The sequence below is a fragment of the Odocoileus virginianus genome, chromosome 20 (assembly GCF_023699985.2).
Source record: "Odocoileus virginianus isolate 20LAN1187 ecotype Illinois chromosome 20, Ovbor_1.2, whole genome shotgun sequence".
Classification (NCBI taxonomy): domain Eukaryota; kingdom Metazoa; phylum Chordata; class Mammalia; order Artiodactyla; family Cervidae; genus Odocoileus; species Odocoileus virginianus.
In genome coordinates this window covers 4,563,932-4,585,216 of record NC_069693.1, presented here as the reverse complement: position 1 = coordinate 4,585,216, position 21,285 = coordinate 4,563,932, and the positions used below count along the sequence as shown (strand labels likewise).

Here is a 21,285-nt window from a genome sequence, read left to right as displayed (position 1 = left end):
TATTAGATAAATTAAAAAATAAATGGAAGAGGGTTAACTGAATTAGAAATATCACCAGGCTGTGAGTTCTACTGAAATTACAGACTTATGACACAATTATGGAAACTGACAATGCCAAACAAAACATGTTGAAACGACCACACAATTGCACTCATCTCACACACTAGCAAAGTAATGCTCAAAATTCTCCAAGTTAGACTTCAACAGTACATGAACTGAGAAATTCCAGATGTTCAAGCTGGATATAGAAAAGACAGAGGAACCAGAGATCAAATTGCCAACATCTGTTGGATCATAGAAAAAGCAAGAGAGTTCCAGAAAAACTTCTACATATGCTTTATTGACTACCCCAAAGCCTTTGATTGTGTGGATCACAAAAGCTGGAAAATTCTTCAAGAGATGTGGATACCAGACCACCAAACCTGCCTCCTGAGAAATCTGTATGCAGGTCAGGAAACAACAGTTAGAACTGGACATGGAAAAACAGACTGGTTCCAAATAGGGAATGGAGTTCGTCAAGGCTGTATATTGTCACCCTGTTTATTTAACTTATATACATCATGCCAGGCTGATGAAGCACAAGCTGGAATCAAGATTGTCAGGAGAAAAATCAATAACCTCAGATATGAAGATGATACCACTCTTGTGGCAGAAAGAAAAGGAGAACTAAACAGCCTCTTGATGAAAATGAAAGGTGAGAGTAAAAAAAGTTGGCTTATAACTAAACATTCAAAAAAGGAACATCGTGGCATCCAGTCCCATCACTGCATGGCAAATAGATGGGGAAACAATGGAAACAGTGACAGACTTCATTTTCTTGGACTCCAGAATCACTGCAAATGGTGACTGCAGACATGAGATTAAAAGATGCTTGCTCCTTGGAAGAAAACGTATGACAAACCAAGACAGCATACTAAAAAGCAGAGACATTACTTAGCTGAAAGGTCTGTCTACAAAACTATGGTCTTTCCAGTAATCATGGGTGGGTGTGAGACTTGGACCATAAACAAAGCTGAGCACCAAAGAACTGATGCTTTTGAACTGTGGTGTTGGAGAAGACTCTTGAGAGTCCCTTGGACTGCAAGGAGATCCAACCAGTCCATCAAAAAGGAAATCGGTCCTGAAGATTCATTGGAAGGGCTGATGCTGACATTGAAACTCCAATACTTTGGCCACCTGATGCGAAGAGCTAACTCCTTTGGAAAGACCCTGATGCTGAGAAAGATTGAAGGCAGGAGGAGAAGGGGATGACAGAGGATGAGATGGTTGGATGACATCACTGACTCCAAGGACAGGAGTTTGAGTAAACTCTGGAGCTGGAGATGGACAGTGAAGCCTGGCGTGCTGCAGCCCATGGGGTCAGAAAGAACTGGACACAACTGAGTGATTGAATTGAACTGACACTGCCAGGTGAAACTTTGATGGAACAGGTTGACATCACCTAATTAACACTCTACCCTTTCTGATGTGGGACAACCAGATACCAATAAAGAACACTTCCTGGAACATAGCCTTGATGAAAAGTTGAATCAGAATACAATCAAGCTTTTGGATCAACTACCACCTCATAGCAGACATAAGGGATATATTCACATTTCAATTGAAAACACAATCGGCCAAAACTGGAGTGTGGGCAGTTTTCCAGGAAAGAAAATGGTGCACTCTCTCTGATATTAGTAGAGGGAATTCCTTGGTGGTCCAGTGGTGAGGACTCTGTGCTTCCACTGCCTGGGGCTCAGGTTCCATCCCCGGTCAGGGAACTAAGATCCAGTGAGTTTCAAACTGCAGCCTATAAAATAAAATAAATGGTATGACCCAAACAGGAGATTTATTAATTAATTCAAAAAGATCACACATACAGGCATACCTTGGAAATATTGCTGGCTGGGTCCAGACCACCTGAATAAAAGGAATTGGCAATGAAAGGAGACATAATTTTTTAAATTTGTTTATTTATTTTAATTGGAGACTAATTACTTTACAACATTGTGGTAGCTTTTGCCATACATTGACATGAACCAGCCAAGGGTGTACATGTGTTCCCCATCCTGAACCCCCCTCCCACCTCCCTCCCCATCCCATCCCTCAGTATCATCCCAGTGCACCAGCCCTGAGCACCCTGTTCCATGTATTGAACCTGGACTGGTGACCTATTTCACATATGATAATATCCATGTTTCAATGCTATTCTCTCAAATCATCCCACCCTCACCTTCTCCCACAGAGTTCAAAAGTCTGTTCTTTCCATCTGTGTCTCTTTTGCTGTCTTGCATATAGGGTCACCATTACCATCTTTCTAAATTCCATATATATATGTGTGTTAATATACTGTATTAGTGTTTTTCTTTCTGACTTACTTCACTCTGTGTAATAGGCTCCAGTTTCATCAACCTCATTAGAACTGATTCAAATGCATTCTTTTTAAAGGCTGAATAATATTCCTTGTGTATATGTACCACAGCTTTCTTACCCATTCGCCTGCCGGTGGACATCTAAGTTGCTTCCATGTCCTGGCTATTGTAAACAGTGCTGTGATGAACACTGCAGTACATGTGTCTCTTTCGATTCTGGTTTCCTTGGTGTGTTTGCCCAGCAGTGGGATTGCTGGATCGTATGCCCATTCTACTTCCAGTTTTTAAAGGAAGCTCCACACTGTTCTCCATAGTGGCTGTACTAGTTTGCATCCCCACCAACAGTGTAAGGGTGTTCCTTTTTCTCCACACCCTCTCTGGCATTTATTGTTTGTAGACTTTTTGATAGCGCCCATTCTGACCGGCGTGAGATGGCACCTCATTGTGGTTTTGATTTGCATTTCTCTGATAATGAGTGATGTTGAGCATCTTTTCATGTGCTTGTTAGCCATATGTATGTCTTCTTTGGAGAAATGTCTGTTTAGTTCTTTGGCCCATTTTTTGATTGGGTCCTTTATTTTTCTGGAATTGAGTTGCAGGAGTTGCTTGTATATTTTTGAGACTAGTTCTTTGTCAGTTGCTTTGTTTGCTATTCTTTTCTCCCATCCTGAAGGCTGTCTTTTCACCTTGCTTATGCTTTCCTTCGTTGTGCAAAAGCTTTTAATTTTAATTAGGTCCCATTTGTTTATTTTTGCTTTTATTTCCATTACTCTGAGAGGTGGGTCATAGAGGATCCTGATATGATTTATCTCAGAGAGTGGCTTTGCTTATGTTTTCCTCTAGAAGTTTTATAGTTTCTGGTCTTACATTTAGATCTTTAATCCGTTTTGAGTTTATTTTTGTTTATGGTATTAGAAAATGTTCCAGTTTCATTCTTTTACAAGTGGCTGACCAGTTTTCCCAGCACCACATGCTAAAAAGATTGTCTTTTCTCCATTGTATATTCTTGCCTCCTTTGTCAAAGATAAGGTGTCCATAGATGCGTGGATTTATCTCTGGGCTTTCTAATTTATTCCACTGATCTATATGTCTGCCTTTGTGTCAGTACCATACTGTATTGATGACTGTAACTTTGTAGTATAGTCTGGAGACAGGTAGGTTGATTCCTCCAGTTCCATTCTTCTTTCTCAAGATTGCTTTAGCTATTGGAGATTTTTTGTATTTCCATACAAATTGTGAAATTATTTGTTCTAGTTCTCTGAAAAATACCATTGGTAGCTTGATTGCATTGAATCTATAGGTTCCTTTGGCTAGTATACTCACTTTCACTATATTGACTCTTCCAATCCATGAACATGGTATATTTCTCCATTCTCTTTGTGTCCTCTTTTATTTCCTTCATCAGTGTTTAATAGTTTTCTATCTATAGGTCTTTTGTTTCTTTAGGTATATTTATTCCTAAGTATTTTATTCTTTTTGTTACAATGGTGAATGGAATTGTTTCCTTAATTTCTCTTTCAGTTTTCTCATTGTTCATTTATAGAAATGCAAGGGATTTCTGTGTGTTAGTTTTATATCCTGCAACTTTACTATATTCATAGATTAGTAATTTTCTAATAATTTAGTAATTTTTTAGTAATCTAGTAATTTTCTGGTGGAGTCTTTAGGGTTTTCTATGTAGAGGCTCATCTCATCTGCAAACAGTGAGAGTTTTACTTCTTTTCCAATCTGGATTCCTTTTATTTCATTTTCTTATCTGATTGCTCTTGCCAAAACTTCCAAAACTATGTTGAGCAGTGGTGAGAGTGGGCACCCTGGTCTTATTACTGACTTTAAGGGAAATGCTTTCAATTTTTCACCATTGAGGATAATGTTTGCTGTGGGTTTATTGCCAGGGTCCAGCCTCGGCAGGATCCAGGGGATATCTTCAGGATGAACAGCATCAGTGAGAGAGAGAGAGAAGACATGTGAGACCAGACTTGATAGGGCCAAGTCTGCGAGGGAGAGAGAGAAAAAAAGAGAGAGAGAGAGAGAGAGAATGACCAGATGGGGATGTTTGCAGGGTCTGGCAGAGTATGGCAATGCTTTATTTTTTACCGTGGCTCTTATACCCTAAATTAGTACATTTCTAAGGGGAAGATAGTTTAACATTACATCAGCTTGTTCTTCACGAAACCAGGGTGTTTTCTGCATACTTCTTTGTTTATGGGGGTCTTGTATATTATCTTCTGGCCTTGGGGCCTATTAACATTTTATGCAAGTCAGGTGAATGTAAACCTATTTTCTGTTTCTATGGTGACCTTAACTGAAAGGTAGCAGTCTCATAGGGCAACAGTACAGAGTAGAAGTATAACCTTGTTAACACAAAAATTAATCCTTCTGCAGAAGTTGTCAGTTGTGTTTATCTAAAAAGTTTACCCCACATGGACTCTGCGACTTTGGTGAGGCAGCTTCTGCCTAGCACTCCTGGCTGACAATTAACAACCATTTCATTGTTACCACACTAGGGCTAAGTTCTTATTTCTCTAGATCTTTAACTATATTAACAACGGTTTCTATAACACAACCTTAGCACATTAAAAGCAAAAACACAGCAAGCAAACGTCAGCCCAATAACCACCTTTAGAATAATTTTTCTTATGTTTTCTAATAGGACACTTTCACCCCTCAAAAATGCTCTATGTCCATTAGGGCTTTTAAATAATCAGGTTCTTTATGCTATTTTATGATTAGGATATTATAAGCAATCATGCATGTTAGTACCAAGGGCATAAATGCATTTGGCTAACAAACTACCAGCAAAGGAGTTTAAATTAAAACACTCCTTTCACCCTGGATAATCTCATAAAATACCACCACCCGGGAAACTTATTGATTAAAGTTCTAAATTGATTCTTATTTGGGAAGAGATCAGGGAAGGCCTTCTGCCTGTGTCACAGAAATTAGGGAGTAGTCTATTGAGGCAGGCATCAGAAAGACAGATATCATCTTTAAGGTGAGCACCAGGGGCAGCTTTTCGAAACCCCTGAAAACCTGATCCGCCTTGCCTGTCAGGTTTTCTCCCTCATAACCTTGTCATGGGTGAGATCTCGTGTGCTGGCTCTTGGCATCTCCCCCTTTTTTTATTTTTTAAGACAGCCAGATGGATCTCAGTCGCAAGCTTCTGAGTGCTCTGCTGGAGAGTTCCGACAATGCAAGGAAGAAAGTAGAACTAGGGCTGCTACAGCAGCATAACTGAAGATAGTTGATAGGACATTTTTTCCAGTAATAAAGTTAGAAAGGTATGAAAAAAAATCATTAGCAGCCCCTGCAGCAGTAAAGTCCAGACGGGAATATTCTAAGGTGTTTATCTGACCATGAAGCTTTCCAAGATCTAAACTAATGCTGGAGCTATTCCATACACCTGAAATGCGATTTTTAATCTTTTCCCAATTGTAATCTGTATCATTTACTTTCAGGTGCGTTACACAGATCCACCGATAGTCAGCGTGACAGGATAACGCTAACTTTGCCCTTAAAGCCTGCAACTCAGTTCCAATATGCATGACTGCTTCTTCTAGGGCATCTATTTTTCCTTCTGACTTCCTATCTATAATCTCTTGCGTAGCTCGAGCTAAAGAAACATTTTTTGACATATCATTGACATATTGAGCAGTAAGTACTTGTTGAGTCAATGATATCGCCACCACAGTGACAGAGGTGATTGCTGTTATCAAAGCTGAAACCCCTAGAATAAGTAATCCTACAAACCATCGGGAACGCATTAAATCTTGTAGTTGTTGCAGAACGGCTAAACCGTAATTGTCATACCAATAGGCATTCACTGTGACGGGCACCATAAGGTAAGGTGGACGTTGCAGCACCACAAAAGAACAAATATTATATTGAGGGGTTAAACAGGATGAAAGCATGCATTGTTCACAGTAGACTATATTTGGTCCACCTGAATAATTCATTTGTATATGAAGGCTTTTTGAATCATTAGTAAACAAAAAAAACGTAAGGGAAGGGTAAACAAGCCAGCACAGAATAGGTGGAATTGTTTTCTGGCCGAGTTAAAGTAACAATGGAGGTGGCAGCAAGGGCTCTCCAAATTTCTGGTTGCCAAAAGGTTTTGCCCTTAGTAGTATAGGACAACATGGGGGGAACAAATTGATTATAATGCCATCTGCTGGGCACCAATGGCCAAGGGAGGGAATCATTTTTCCAATTGCTAAACCTACTGACATGGTCAGAAACAGATCCTAGATTCTGACTTGGATTTGGATTGCTCCAGTCTTGTACCAAATAGTTTCTGCCTCCCGGTATTCTATAATCTATTTTTGAATTATAAATACAAGATTTCCATACCAGATATCCAAGGCAGTTGTCTATAGTTTTCTACATGACATCTGACGGGGCAACATCAATACAATTTGGATATTTTGGTGGAGCATTAAGGAACAAGGATTTATAGGGGTCAAGGACCCCGGGCATATGGGCCTGTAATATCCAAACCAGCCGATCTCCCGTTTTGTCTGAAAATTTTGATGCTGGAGAATCTGTCAGAATTGCTTTCTTGGAGGCTCCAACACACCCCTCCTTAGAGGGAGTGATAAGATCACTTCTGTGACTGTGGGGGAAGTTATAGCAAAGGGGAAGGTCATCCGTTAGTCCCCTAAAAGTATAGTTAAAATTGATGGGATAGTGATCTTTATCATAAGAAGTATAGGATCCTCCCAAGAGATGAGCCTGGTCTGTGTTGACCCGTATAGGGTCGCTGTTCCAGGTAACTACTTGGAAGGTCGGGGGATCAGGGAAATATGCCCAGTATTTTTCTGATGTAGACGAGATAGCACTTGCCTGGCAAGACAGTAAAGCAAGCACAGCAATAAAAACCCTTTCAGGAGAGGCTGAGGATCCCTGCAGGGAAGCTATGCCCTGTGCTAGATGGCAAAGTGACTTAATTTGCCCCATGGAGGCTTGTTGAGTTGCCCGCGCAGGACGTCCTGGTGGTTTCCGCTTGTTCTTCCGGGATCTCCATTGACAGTTGTTTCAGAGTCTGCTGGACCTTCTAGGTGGGCGGCGGAGGCAGGGGAAGAGGAGTGTTCTTTCGTGGTCGAAGCAATGGGGGAACCCGATGTCTGGGGGACTGAGACATGGCGAATCAGTCTGTCCGGGATCCAAATTGGCTACTCAGCACCCTGGGGGGAAATACAAGCACACCCTCGGCCGCTGGTTAGCAATGGGTCAGGACCTCTCCATTGTCCTGAAAGAAGGTTTTTCAATTTAACCAGAAGTTTTGTACTCTGCTGCTCTGGACTCCAATGTCGGAGCATTGCAGTAACCCCAAATAAATGGGGTTTCGGTGGTTTATCACAAAAAGAGCGTGTTGTAGAATCTGGTGAGGGGAACTATACTTAAATTCACCTTCCTGTAGTTTTAAAATTTGAGTTTTTAGGGTATAATGTGCTCTTTCTACGATGGCTTGTCCCTGTGGGTTATAAGGGATACCTATGTTATGTTTTACATGAAACCTTGTACAAAAGTCTTGAAAAGATTTAGAAGTGTGAGCAGAGGCGTTGTCAGTTTTAAGACATTAAGACAGCACAAGTCTAACAGTGAGGGGTTATTTTTGGTAGAAGCAGAATGAGCTTTTATATGTACCATAATCTTAAATAACACTTATTTACTAAAGTATCAGAAGATTTTAAAAACAAATATAAATCACTTAAAGGCAAAGAAATTCATAATCTGTTATTGAAAGATTCATTCTAAAAAACTTTGTTCTCTTAAAAGAGAGAGTAGACTAAATTTCAGTCTGTTACCAATTTACCAGATAGCAGACAAACAAAAATTTTCAGTTAATCTTAGAAAAGTCTTTTTTTATAAATCTTGAAGAACTAGCAGCATTTTTTTAAAGGCATGAGAGTGAAACCATACAAGGCATCTTTAAAATCTAATTAAATTGTAATTGACAAAGTAGCCTGGTCATTGCTGTGACTTGTAACACTTTAATGTGATAACTAAAATTATAACTGACAAGATTTTACCAAGACATATCAGATTTTCATGAATTTCACATAATTTCTAGGATATCTATATAAGTAACATCAACCATACAATATAACCTGAGAAGATTTATCACTCGTCCAACAATACTTCCCATGCAATTTAACATGTCAAATGAACTCAGGTAGTTTAATAGCTCTTTAGGATGTCTCAGGGGCCCTCTGAAGCATCCCAAAGTCAACTAGAAGTCAAGCTATTTAGGCAGTTTTGTCAATAAATATCAAAAGGGTTTAGAGTACTCTGTCAGGTAGAATCATATAGATCACTGTGAAATAATATATTTGCACTTTCCATCAAACCTTTTTAACACTTTCTGTACCCATTACTTTGTTCTCCCATCCTGAAACAGCCACCTGTAAGTCAGACTTACTTACCTTCTTTTTTTTATATAAAATAAAACTTCATTTTTCATACCTTCTTTACTGAACACACACATCTTACTTTCCTTAAGCAACCAAGAATTTACCTTTATATTAGCATTCTATAGATTGGTGAACATAAATACCAGTGATAATTTCTAAAAAATTTCTAGCGAACATCTCAGGATGGCATCAAACGTTATTCATTTGTAGTCCCAAATCTCTTTAATTTTTCTGTAAAGAGAAATCAGTGTTATGTAGTGAATGTTTCAGAATCTTATTATTTTTTAATGATCTAGCTATTCAATAAATCAGTTACTTACTTTAGCACAACCCTAGAAATTCAGGTTATCAGAATCTAAAGAGACTGTTTTAGAGAGACATTTCTAAAGTATGATGATTTTTTAATAGTTTATCTAAAAACTCCTATCTCATTTACATTTTTTTGAAGTTTCTTTACTTGAAATACTTTCCTTGTTGACAAACCTGAAACAGACATTACAATAACAATATTTACCTTATAATAAACCTAGGCACAATGAAAATATTTTGCTTGATATTAATTTCTCTGACATGTCTACATTAGATAGGTCAACAAACAAACATTAATATCAGGTATTTAATACTGAATATTTTCCAGTTTACCTGAACCTGGAATTTATTGTTTAATTTAGGATTATTTGATTTGTAAGTGCTTACCTTTTTTTAAACCCAATTAAATAGAGCTTATTTACCAATTAACCTAAAAAATATCACCCAGAGACAAAGACATACCAAGACATATTTAGACAGACATGGTACAAGATCTAGCTTCATTTTTTAAGTTTGGTCATGAATTAGATATTACAGTATAAAATTTACTAGTTTATTAAAAAGTTGAAATGAATAAAAATTTTAAAGGCTTTTTCCCTTTTTCCCTCAGTCTCAGGATTTAGAGATGGTCTAGATAAGTGTTCCTGAGAGCCCTGGTCTCAAGGCACAGGGAAAGAAAATCAAGTTCTAACAAAAAGCAAAATGGCCATCAAAAATCACAACACAGAACACAGAGTTAAAACACACACAGATAAACCTGGCAGTCCTCATCAGACACTCCCTGAAATACAAGAATACAGTCTCTCAGAAAACCTTCTATAGAGACACAGAACTTCAAATGTCTTCAAAGGTCTTAAGAGGAGGAAAGGAAAAGAAGAAGGAGGAGGAGGCGGGAAAGGGGGGCAAAAGGGGTGGCCTTACAGACGTCTCCTGCCACCTGCAGGTACCCAGGCATTACGGGACTTTTCCCTGGACTTCCAGAGAAGGGAGGACTGGAACTCGGCCCTACCGGAATTCGAGTTCTCCGCCAAGAGGAGGTGATCAGTCTCCAATCCTCAGCTCAAGCTGAGGCCCTTCGACCAAATTCCTGTGTCCAGGACTGGAGGATTAGAAAAATGGGAAGGATAGGAAGGGCTAAGGAGAGGAAAGAGAGAGAGAGGAGAGAGAGGTCAGTAAAGTCTCTTGTTCCTTACTAGTCGGGGCACTCTGGCCAGTTGTCTGCGTCAGGAGGAGACCAGGGACAAAAGGGTCCCAGTTGCAGCCGCTGGGTCTGGTCCATTGGCAGGCAAGCTGGCCTCTGAGTACCCCGAGTGGTCAGGATGTCAGTCTTAGCAAAGAAGAGTCCCCACCAGTTGCAGGAAGTGGGACCCCTTCCAGGGCCTTTAACTGGGTTCTCATAATGAACTGTCCGAGGAGACACATGTTCTGACAAAGCAAGAGATCTCATCGGAAAGGGCACCCGGGTGGAGGGCAGGAAGGTAAGGCAACTCAGGAGAACTGCTCTCTTCTGGAAAACAAGGACATTGCTCTTGGACAAACGTAAAAAAAGGACTGAACACTGGTCTTTTTAACTTTAATTCCTCTGCAGTTAAGGAGTTGCATTATGATTCCCATAAAAAGCTGTCTTTCCTTTGACTCACTGTTACACATTTTTGTTACTAATTAGAAGAAGAAAAAAGGAAGAGGCTTAATTTTAGAGAAGAAAGAAAGAACCTGAAACATGCCCACCTTTCTTACCCTACATTTCTTATGTAGGGGGGCCTGTAGCGCCCTAGTGGGGTTCTAAAACCTGAAGCCTACCTACTTTCCTTACCCTACCTATCTTATGCAGGGGGGCCCGCGGCGCCCTAGTGGGGTCCTAGCCATCCCAAAGACTGAAAAATGGGTGGGGGGGGATTACCTTCAGGTTCCCTGTTCATGGCGCCACTTGCTGGGGTCCAGCCTCGGCAGGATCCAGGGGATACCCTCAGGATGAACGGCGTCGGCGAGAGAGAGAGAGAAGACATGTGAGACCAGACTTGATAGGGCCAAGTCTGCGAGGGAGAGAAAGAAAAAAAGACAGAGAGAGAGAGAATGACCAGATGGGGGTGTTTGCAGGGTCTGGCAGAGTCTGGCAATGCTTTAGTTTTTACCGTGGCTCTTATACCCTAAATTAGTACATTTCTAAGGGGAAGATAGTTTAACATTACATCAGCTTGTTCTTCACGAAACCAAGGTGTTTTCTGCATACTTCTTTGTTTATCGGGGTCTTGTATATTATCTTCTGGCCTTGGGGGTTATTAGTATTTTATGCAAGTCAGGTGAATGTAAACCTATTTTCTATTTCTATGGTGACCTTAACTGAAAGGTAGCAGTCTCATAAGGCAACAGTACAGAGTAGAAGTATAACCTTGTTAACACAAAAATTAATCCTTCTACAGAAGTTGTCAGTTGCGTTTATCTAAAAAGTTTACCCCACATGAACTCTGCGACTTTGGTGAGGCAGCTTCTGCCTAGCACTCCTGGCTGACAATTAACAACCATTTCATTGTTACCACACTAGGGCTAAGTTCTTATTTCTCTAGATCTTTAACTATATTAACAACGGTTTCTATGACACAACCTTAGCACATTAAAAGCAAAAACACAGCAAGCAAACGTCAGCCCAATAACCACCTTTAGAATAATTTTTCTTATGTTTTCTAATAGGACACTTTCACCCCTCAAAAATGCTCTATGTCTATTAGGGCTTTTAAATAATCAGGTTCTTTATGCTATTTTATGATTAGGATATTATAAGCAATCATGCATGTTAGTACCAAGGGCATAAATGCATTTGGCTAACAAACTACCAGCAAAGGAGTTTAAATTAAAACACTCCTTTCACCCTGGATATTCTCATAAAATACCACCACCCGGGAAACTTATTGATTAAAGTTCTAAATTGATTCTTACTTGGGAAGAGATCAGGGAAGGCCTTCTGCCTGTGTCACAGAAATTAGGGAGTAGTCTATTGAGGCAAGCATCAGAAAGACAGATATCACCTTTAAGGTGAGCACCAGGGCAGCTTTTCGAAACCCCTGAAAACCTGATCCGCCTTGCCTGTCAGGTTTTCTCCCTCATGACATTGTCATGGGTGGGATCTCGTGTGCTGGCTCCCGGAAGTTTATCACATATGGCTTTTATGATGTTGAGGTATGTTCCTTCTATGCCTGGTTTCTAGAGAGTTTATATCATAAATGGATGTTGAATTGTGTCAAAGGCTTTCTCTGCATCTTTTGAGATAATCATATGGCTTTTGTCTTTCCATTTGCTAATGTGGTGTATCACATTGACTGATTTGCAGTTATTAAAGACACGGCAGGGGTTCAGTTCATGTCTATTGATGAGCGTTTCTTCCTCTGCTGCTGCAGGCACGGCCCCCAGGGCCTGGAGCACCGCCTTTGACAGCTGACTGGGAACCACATCTCTCGGGCATTCCAGGGAACTTTCTCTCTGAACGTGCCCTACTTCCTGGCCACATAGGCAGATTTTTTTGCACTGGGCCTGGTGCTGCTTCTTACAGGTGAGACAGGGTTCAGTGATGGAATGGGCAGAGTAGAGTATAAAAGAGGGGAGCTGAGGTGCAGAAGGCTAGGGGCTCCAGAATGGTGGGCGGATTAAGCCTGGAATGAAGTGTCTAGGACAAGAGAGACAGGAAGGCAAGACATATACACTGTGGTTTTCCACCTTTGGCACTATTGATATTCTGGGTAAAATCATTGTTTGGTGTGTGTGTGGAGTACTGCCCTATTCATTGTAGGTTTTGTTTTCAATCATTGTAAAATATTGTGTAGCAACCCTGGTTTCTCCCTCGTAGCTCAGACAGTAAAGAATCTGCCTGCAGTGCAGGAGACCCAGGTTCGATCCCTGGATCGGGGAGATCCCTGGAGAAGGAAATGGCAACCCCCTCCAGTATTCTTGCCTGGAGAATCCCATGGATAGAGGAGCCTGGTGGGCTACAGTCCATGGGCTCACAAGAGTCGGACATGATTCACGACTAAACCACCACAACCCTGGTTTTTACTCAATAGAAAACAGTGAAGCCTACCTCCTGAATTACAGCAATCAGAATGTCTCCAGACTTTACCAAGAGTCTCTTGAGAGATAAAAATCACCCCCACCTGAAATCATTTACTTACACTTATAAGTTTCTTCCTTGTACTGAGACTGAAGATGTTTGAGAGGAAATTCACACAAAATTAACCTTTATTATTATTATTATTATTTTACTATATCACCCCAGATTTATTGGGATACAATTGAGAATGCAATATTATATAATTTTTTTTCCATTTATTTTTATTAGTTGGAGGCTAATTACTTTACATCATTACAGTAGTTTTTGTTATACATTGAAATGAATTAGCCATGGGTTTACATGTATTCCCCATCCCAGTCCCCCCTCCCACCTCCCTCTCCACCCGATCCCTCTGGGTCTTCCCAGTGCACCAGGCCCGAGCACTTGTCTCATGTACCCAATCTGGGCTGGTTATCTGTTTCACCCTAGATAATATACATGTTTCAATGCTGTTCTCTTGAAACATCCCACCCTCGCCTTCTCCCAGAGTCCACAAGTCTATTCTATACATTTGAATCAGTTCTAATGAGATGGATGAAACTGGAGCCCATTATACAGAGCGAAGTAAGCCAGAAAGATAAAGACCATTACAGTATACTAACACATATATATGGACTTTAGAAAGATGGTAACGATAACCCTATATGCAAAACAGAAAAAGAGACTCAGATGTATATAATTTTAAGATAGGCAAAGTGTGATTTGATCAATTGGTTTATTGTGGGATGGTTGCCACAGTAAGAAATTAACCATCTCCAAGTGGACAATTCAGTGGCACTGAGTACCTTCAAGACTCTGGTTCAATTCCTGGGTCAGGAGGATCCACTGGAGAAGGGATAGGCTACCTGCTCCAATATTCTTGGGCTTTCCTTGTAACTCAGCTGGTAAAGAATTTGCCTGCAATGCAGGAGACCTTGGCTTGCTCTCTGGGTTCGGAAAAACCCCTGGAGAAGGGAAAGGCTACCCACTACAGTATTCTGTCCTGGAGAATTCCATGGACTAAGTCCACGGGGTCACAAAGAGTCAGACACGACTGAGCGACTTTCACTTTCAGTACCTTCACATTGTTGTACGACCATTACCTGCTTCTAGTTCCAAATTTTTTCATTGCAAGTAAAGGGGAACCTGTACACACTGAGCGATCACTGCCCACCTTCCACTCACCTGCAAACACCAGCCTCTGACAACCGCTCATCCGTTTTCTGTCTCTGTGGATTTAGTTATTTTGGATGTCTCTTATTCCATGTTCCTCCACAAGACTACTGTTTCTGGGAGCTCGTGAGTCGACCCTGGTTAACAAAGTGTTCACTGGCTTGAACCTTTTGGTTCTCAGTTTCACCATCCTCTCTGGCTTCATTAAGGGAGACCCGCACAACTGGAAGCTCATGGAATAGGACTACAGAGTATCCACGTCTGGGTCCAGTGACACCTATAGGTTAGGACGGTGTTCTTGGTCACAGTAATGCCTGTGTGTTTGATGCAGAGCTGGGAATACAGTGGGGACTAACGACTTTGGGGCTGATGGATCTAGATGATACGAATCCTGGGGCCCAGGGCTTGTGAAGTTAACTGAGGAGTCCAATGGAGATGGATGAACACACCTCACGCACGTTCTTTCTTGCTCCTCTCAACACAGCTTGGGCCCTCTGGGTTCTGGAGAATTTCTGCCTTTTTGGCTTTGAAGGGATTCTCCAGGGAGCAGCAACGTGTGTCTATGCCTTTGTTGGCTTTGATGCCATTGCTACGACAGGTAACATGGTCGCTGGGTGTCTTATCGAGGGTCTGGGCAGGTTGGGCTGCCCTTGGGCACAGGGGCTGGGAGAAGGTTAGACTGCATTTGGAGGTGCAAGAGGAAATTGGATTTTGTGCTTTCATTCCAGTGTGCTTACTGACCCTCTACACCACCCATCTTGCAGGGAAAGAGGCCCAAGATCCATGTTGCTCCATCCCCTTGGGCATCTTGATCACAATTTTATCGGCTTTTTGGCGTATTTTGGTGTCTCGGCGGCCCTCACCTTCATGGTGCCCTACTACTGCAGGCTTTCCTCTATGTTGGGTGGAACACTGCCCGATACTTCGTGGCTGTTGGCACCCTCTGTGCTCTTACATCCAGGGCAGTGTCACAGTTTTTAATCCACCCACTGTGGGATTATCAGGGATCATAGCCCTTGGATTGAGAGACAACAGGAAAAGACATCTGACCTCAGAAAGACAGGGAACAGAAGCCCTGGTCTCTCCTGCTTCTCCACGTCCTCACATGTTTCCATTTCCTCTCCCAGCCTGCTGGGTACCATGTTCACCATGCCTCAGTTGATCTACGCAATGGCAGAGGATGGGCTCCTTTTCTGGGGACTTGCCTGACTCCATGGCCGCAGAGGAACCCCCATCTGGGCCATCTTGGTTCCTGGAATGCTTGCAGGTGTATAAACAAAATCCACTCCTTCTTTGATCAATTTTCTTAACTTGTTTGTATCCACCATCTCACTCTCTTCTCCCACCTCGTTTGTGTCCTGATTTTAGCGGTCCTGGCTCTACTCTTGGAGCTGATGGATCTTGTGTACCTTGTGTCAATTGGGACCCTGCTTGCTTACTCCCTGGTGGTCTTTTTGGTCCTTGTCCTCAGGTAAGTCTTCTCTCCACCTTGGCTGGGGGTCTTTGACTCATGCGGATTGATGCTGAGATAATTCTCTTCTTCCTTCCTGCTATCTTCTAAATGTCCTGCTATCATTAAGTTGAGAAATGACGGATTAGTCTGGGTGATGTTGGATGAGTAGGGGTTACCTTTATTACTGCCTTGATATTTCTAGTTCAGGTATCAACTAGAACAGAATTTCAGCAAGAATGAGAAAAAAGATGATGAAATTGATATTTCACAATGGGAAGCAAGTCCTTGGAAACCTGCATCAGAAGCAGGAACTTCAAGGACTCTAAAGACTCTGTGGTTCCCTACCAGCACCATCCCCACTCTGAAATCTGGCCAGATTGTCTACGGATGTGCCTCCCTGCTTGGTGAGCAGTGGGACTTCTCTTTGGCTGTATTCTGCAATTGGCATCATGGAGAAGGCAGTGCGTTTTAAGCAATTGAGGAGGAGTCTTGGAGATACAATGGCCCTTCCTGATGTGGGCAGCCTGGGGAGGGATGTGACCTGAGGTCCTGACATCTTTGTCTTCTGGGTCCAGCCTGTTCTCCTCCTCCTTGACCCATGCAGTTCTCCTGCTGACCATCCTGAGCCTGATCCTGGCCCAGTGGCCCAGCCGGGTGTTCTCTGGAGACCCCGGGCTCACAGCAGTGACTGTGCTGCTGCTGCTGCTCATCACTGGGGTCACGGTCATCATCTGGAGGCAGCCCCAGGACCCCACTGCTCTTCACTTCAGGGTAGGTGACCTCATGTGCCCACAGTGTCCACCTTGAGTGAAGGAGGTCTGCGTGTTGTGAGGTCTAAGCATTCTTCGCTGGACCAGGAATGACAGGAGTTGCTAAAACCACTGGTCTCTTCCCTGATCCACACTCAGTGCTTTACATACACAATCTTAGTGGTCACTGAACACTCAGCCTGAGTAGAATGAGAGTCTTCTGACACACATGGGTTGGGGTCTCCCTCTCAGATGTCTGTGGTGTGTCCAGGGATGCAATGACTTTTCCCTCTGGTCCCTGCTCTGCCTGTCCTCCCACTGGTGAGCATCTTTGTGAGCGTCTACTTGTTGATGCAGATGAACACTGGGACCTGGGTCCTATTTGGCATCTGGATGGCGATGGGTAAGTGCCTTCCTTGGAAAATGAGTGACTGAACCCAAGTGTCTTCCTTCTACCTCTCCCAGAAACTGTGTCAGACACCATAATAGGAGGGCTAATGGGATTTTTAAGTGAGGAGAGCACCTACTTTTCCTTCTCATCATCTCATTTCCCTACTAGGATTTGCCATATACTTTGGCTCCAGGATCCGACACAGCTTGCAGGAGATCAATGATAAACTGTCACCAGCCTCCACCTCCCAAATGCTGGACCAAACATGCCCAATGATGAATCAGGTTAACCATAAGAAACTGATACTGTGTGGAATCCTTCACACACTGGAGGCATCTTCCCTTTCAAGGGTGACTTTGAGCCTCTGTGGAACCTGAAAGTGAAATGCAATGACAGCCGTGTGCTTATTGCCAGCAGATAAAATGACTTCACTGTTGAATAATTTTTAAGTAAACTTTTCAAAACATAATATGTCTACAGAAAAGCACATGCTTCATAAGTGGGTAGCAAGATCAATTTTCACAAAGAAAGTACAACTATTAACTATTAAAAGTGAAGTCGCTCAGTCATGTCTGACTATGATTTTCCAGGCAAGAATACTGGAGTGGGTTGCCATTTCCATCTCCAGGAGATCTTCCCAACCCAGGACTTGAACCCAGGTCTCCCGCGTTGTAGGCTGACGCTTTACCATCTGAGCCACCAGGGCTCAGTTAATAGTTCTTATTAACTAAAGGAAGTAATAAAATATCAATGAGCATATAAGAAGCACCTTCTTAGGCAAATTTCCAGTGAAAACACAGACATTGTGACCTGGAAAGAAATGCAGGTAACCATACTTTGTGTCTAGAGTTGTGGGAATGACCAACTAAAGTAGAGTGAAGTATCTGAAATACCATGTGTTCAATTATAGGAGATGAGACATATAATCAAAGAATCGCATGTATATGTAATGTTATATGAGCCCCAAGAGGGAGAAAATGTTATCACAGTCAATGTACAGTATTTATATGGAAAAAAAAATTTTGCTCAACTAATTAAACTGGAAAATTGGACTTTAAAGCCATGTCTGATCTATGAGTGGTGCATGCTGTATCGTGTTGCAGGAGATGATAAACACAGAGAGAAGTTGGGAAGAGAAGAGGGGAGGTGGTGAAAGGGTTCTGTGAGATGAGAAGGGGTTCCCTTGATCGGATCTCACTTTCATATGAAAATCATGAAGTGATGGATGTAGGTGGGCATCTCATGGAAAGCCGTGAAGGATTTTTAAAATGATTATTCTTGGTGTAGATTGGCTAGGAGGATAAAACAGTTGGCTTAAGCAGGGCAGGAGACAGAGCAAATCATTAACAGGTTATTCCCCTAATATTCATAAAATGGGAGGGTCCCACAGGGAGTCAGTGAGTGGTTGTGAGTAGGGCAGCTAGGTGAGGAAGGGGTTTGGGGAGATGACTGAGGATCTGTTGTCTTTCCAGGGACAGGGGTACAACGTGGACACCCTCCAGGCTTCACACATTCCTCTCCCTCTCCCCGTGCCTCCCCACTTTACTGGCCACGTAAGCCTGGAAAAGTCACCTAACCGTCCCTCTAACCCTCTAAAGGCTTGGCAAAGAAGTGGAGAAATAAGACACGGGATGAGTCCCTACATAACCTATGTAAGATAGGAATTTCAGAGCTGAGGTGTTTGGCTCTGTTGATGGAAAATTAAATAACAACCATGGTTAGAAAAAAGAAAAGAGAATTTTGGTTCTTTCCATAACACAGAATTTTAAGATAATATATTAAATTTTAAGATAACTTATAACAGATAACAATTTACTAGGATATATCAAATCACTGTGGGCTGTGACTGCAGCCATGAAATTAAAAGATGCTTGCTCCTTGGAAGAAAGGCTATGACAAACCTAGGCAGTGTATTAAAAAGCAGAGACATTACTTTGCCAACAAAGGCCCATCTAGTCAAAGCTATGCTTGGCAAAGAAGTAGAGAAATAAAACGCAGGATGAGTCCTTACATAACCTATGTAAGATGGGAATTCCAGAGGTGAGGTGTTTGGCTCTGTTGATGGAAAATTAAATGGCAATTGAGGTAAGAAAAAGGAGGAGATTTTGGGCCATTTTTATAACAATTAATATTTCAAGGTAATAATTAGAATTATGACTGATAACAATATGCTGGGACATATTAGGCTTTTTACAATTTGATATAGTTTTTTAGAAAAAATATTGATAACATTTATCCTTCCAATATCACCTTTTAAAGTTTATCATCACTTACTTGACCGTGATAGCCACATAATGATATTTGCCAATTTTCCTAATTATAATGAGCTCAATATCTTTCTCTGAGATGTTGTAGGGGCTCACTGAAAAATCCCCAAATTAGCTAGAGGTCAAAAAAATACTTCACTTATTATTTGGGAGCAACTTCCCTGGTGGTCCAATGCCTCAGACTCCATGCTCCCAAAGCACGGGGCCCAAGTTCCATTCCTGGTCAGGAAACTGGATCCCACATCATAATGCAATTAAGATTTGCCATGGCCAAATAATTTGTGTGGGAGGGGGGTGGTAAAGGAATTTTATTTGGGGAAAATTTTCAAAAATAGCACAACTTCTTCTTCTTCTTCTTCTTCTTCTTCTTCTTCTTTTTTTTTTTAACCTTGTCTGTGACTTGCAGAATCTTAGTTCCCAGACCAGGGGTATTTAACCCAGGCCCCCTGCAGTGAAAGCCCAGAGTTTTAACCCCTGAACCACCAGGGAAATCCTCCACAAGTTTTCTATAACTTCCTTTATTACACTCAGATTTTCAGTGTTCTGCTTCTCCCCTTCCCAACTTTAATGTCACTTTAGGAAAAAATTACTTCCTTTCCCTTTAACAAAATACACCTTCATCCTTATAACTTTTAAAAAAATTTCCTTGAACACAAAGATATTTTCCTTATTAATTTCAGTAGTTTTAATGACAGATATTAATCAGACTTCTTAACATTTGTGCTTAGCTGCTCAGTTGGGTCCGACTCTTTGCAACCCCACGGACAGTAGCCCACCAGGCTCCTCTGTCTCTGGGATTCCCAGGCAAGAATACTGGAGTGGGTTGCCATTTCCTTACCCAGAGGATCAAACCCTCATCTCTAGTGTCTCCTGCATTGCAGGTGGATTTCTTATTCAGTGAGCCATTGGTGAAATCTCATTGCAATTCTAATTACTAGTGAAAACTAAGTAAGTAATTGTGAACTGTTGGTTATACCAGTATTTTTTTTTTTTTTAGTTGAAGTAGACTTGTTTTACAGTATTATATTATTAATTGTTTCAGGTGTACACCATAGCTACTGCGTAGTTTCACTGATTATACTCCATCAGAAGTTATTACACAGTAAGGGTTACAATTCCGTGTACTCTACAATCTATCCTTGCTGCCTATCTATTGTATACATGGTATAATAGTTTGTATCTCTGAATCTCATATCCCTAATTTGATCCTGCCTCCTTCCCTCTCTTTGGCCACCTGATGTGAAGAGCTGACTCATTGGAAAGGACCCTGATGCTGGGAGAGATTGATGGCAAATGGAGAATGGGGGTGACAGAGGATGAGACGGTTAGATAGCATCACCAACTCAGTAGACACGAATTGGGAGCAAACTCCAGGAAATAGTGGAGAACAGGGATAGTGCTGCAGTCCATGGGGTCGCAAAGAGTCAGACACGACTCAGTGACTGAACAAAAACAACCTTCCCTCGCACCATCGTTAACCACTAGTTTGTCTTCTGGATCTGTGAGTCTGTTTCTCCTTTGATACATTTACTTGTATTTTTTTTTTATATTCCACATACAAATGATATCATACAGGAACTGTAAGAATATTGAATCACTATGCTATACACCTGAAACAAATATTATAAGCCAACTGTACTTCAATGAACAAAGAACAAATAGATATCCATTCAGGAGGAAAAGCACCTTTTGAAAAAGTTGGGGTAATTTTTCTGCCATACAAAGAAGTGTATACATATGTCCCCTCCATCTTGAACTTCCCTCCCTCCTCATCCCACCCTCTAGGTCATCACAGAGCACTGAGCTGGGCTCCGTGAGCTAGACAGCCACTTCCCACTAGCTATCAGCCTTACACACACTAGTGTATAAATGTCAATGCAACGCTCTCAGTTCGTCTCACCCTCCCCTTCCCCAACCTGGTTCACATGTCTGTCCTCTCGCCCTGCGTCTCTGTTCCTGCCCTGCATACAGGCTCATCTGTACCATTTTTCTTGATTCCATCCATATACATTAATGTATGATATTTGTCTTTCTCTTCTCACTTCACTCTATATGACAGACTCTAGGCCCATCCATATCACTACCAATAACCCAGTCTCTT

At 41.7% G+C, this 21,285-nt stretch overlaps 1 protein-coding gene and 1 pseudogene across 1 annotated transcript in view; both read left to right on the top strand.

The window, feature by feature from the left end:
- The window catches only part of LOC110121542 (cationic amino acid transporter 3-like), a 139,154-nt gene that overhangs the window by 55,598 nt on the left and 62,271 nt on the right, over window positions 1–21,285 (top strand). The window lies entirely within an intron of this gene.
- Window positions 10,991–17,206, top strand: LOC110121543 (cationic amino acid transporter 3-like; annotated as a pseudogene).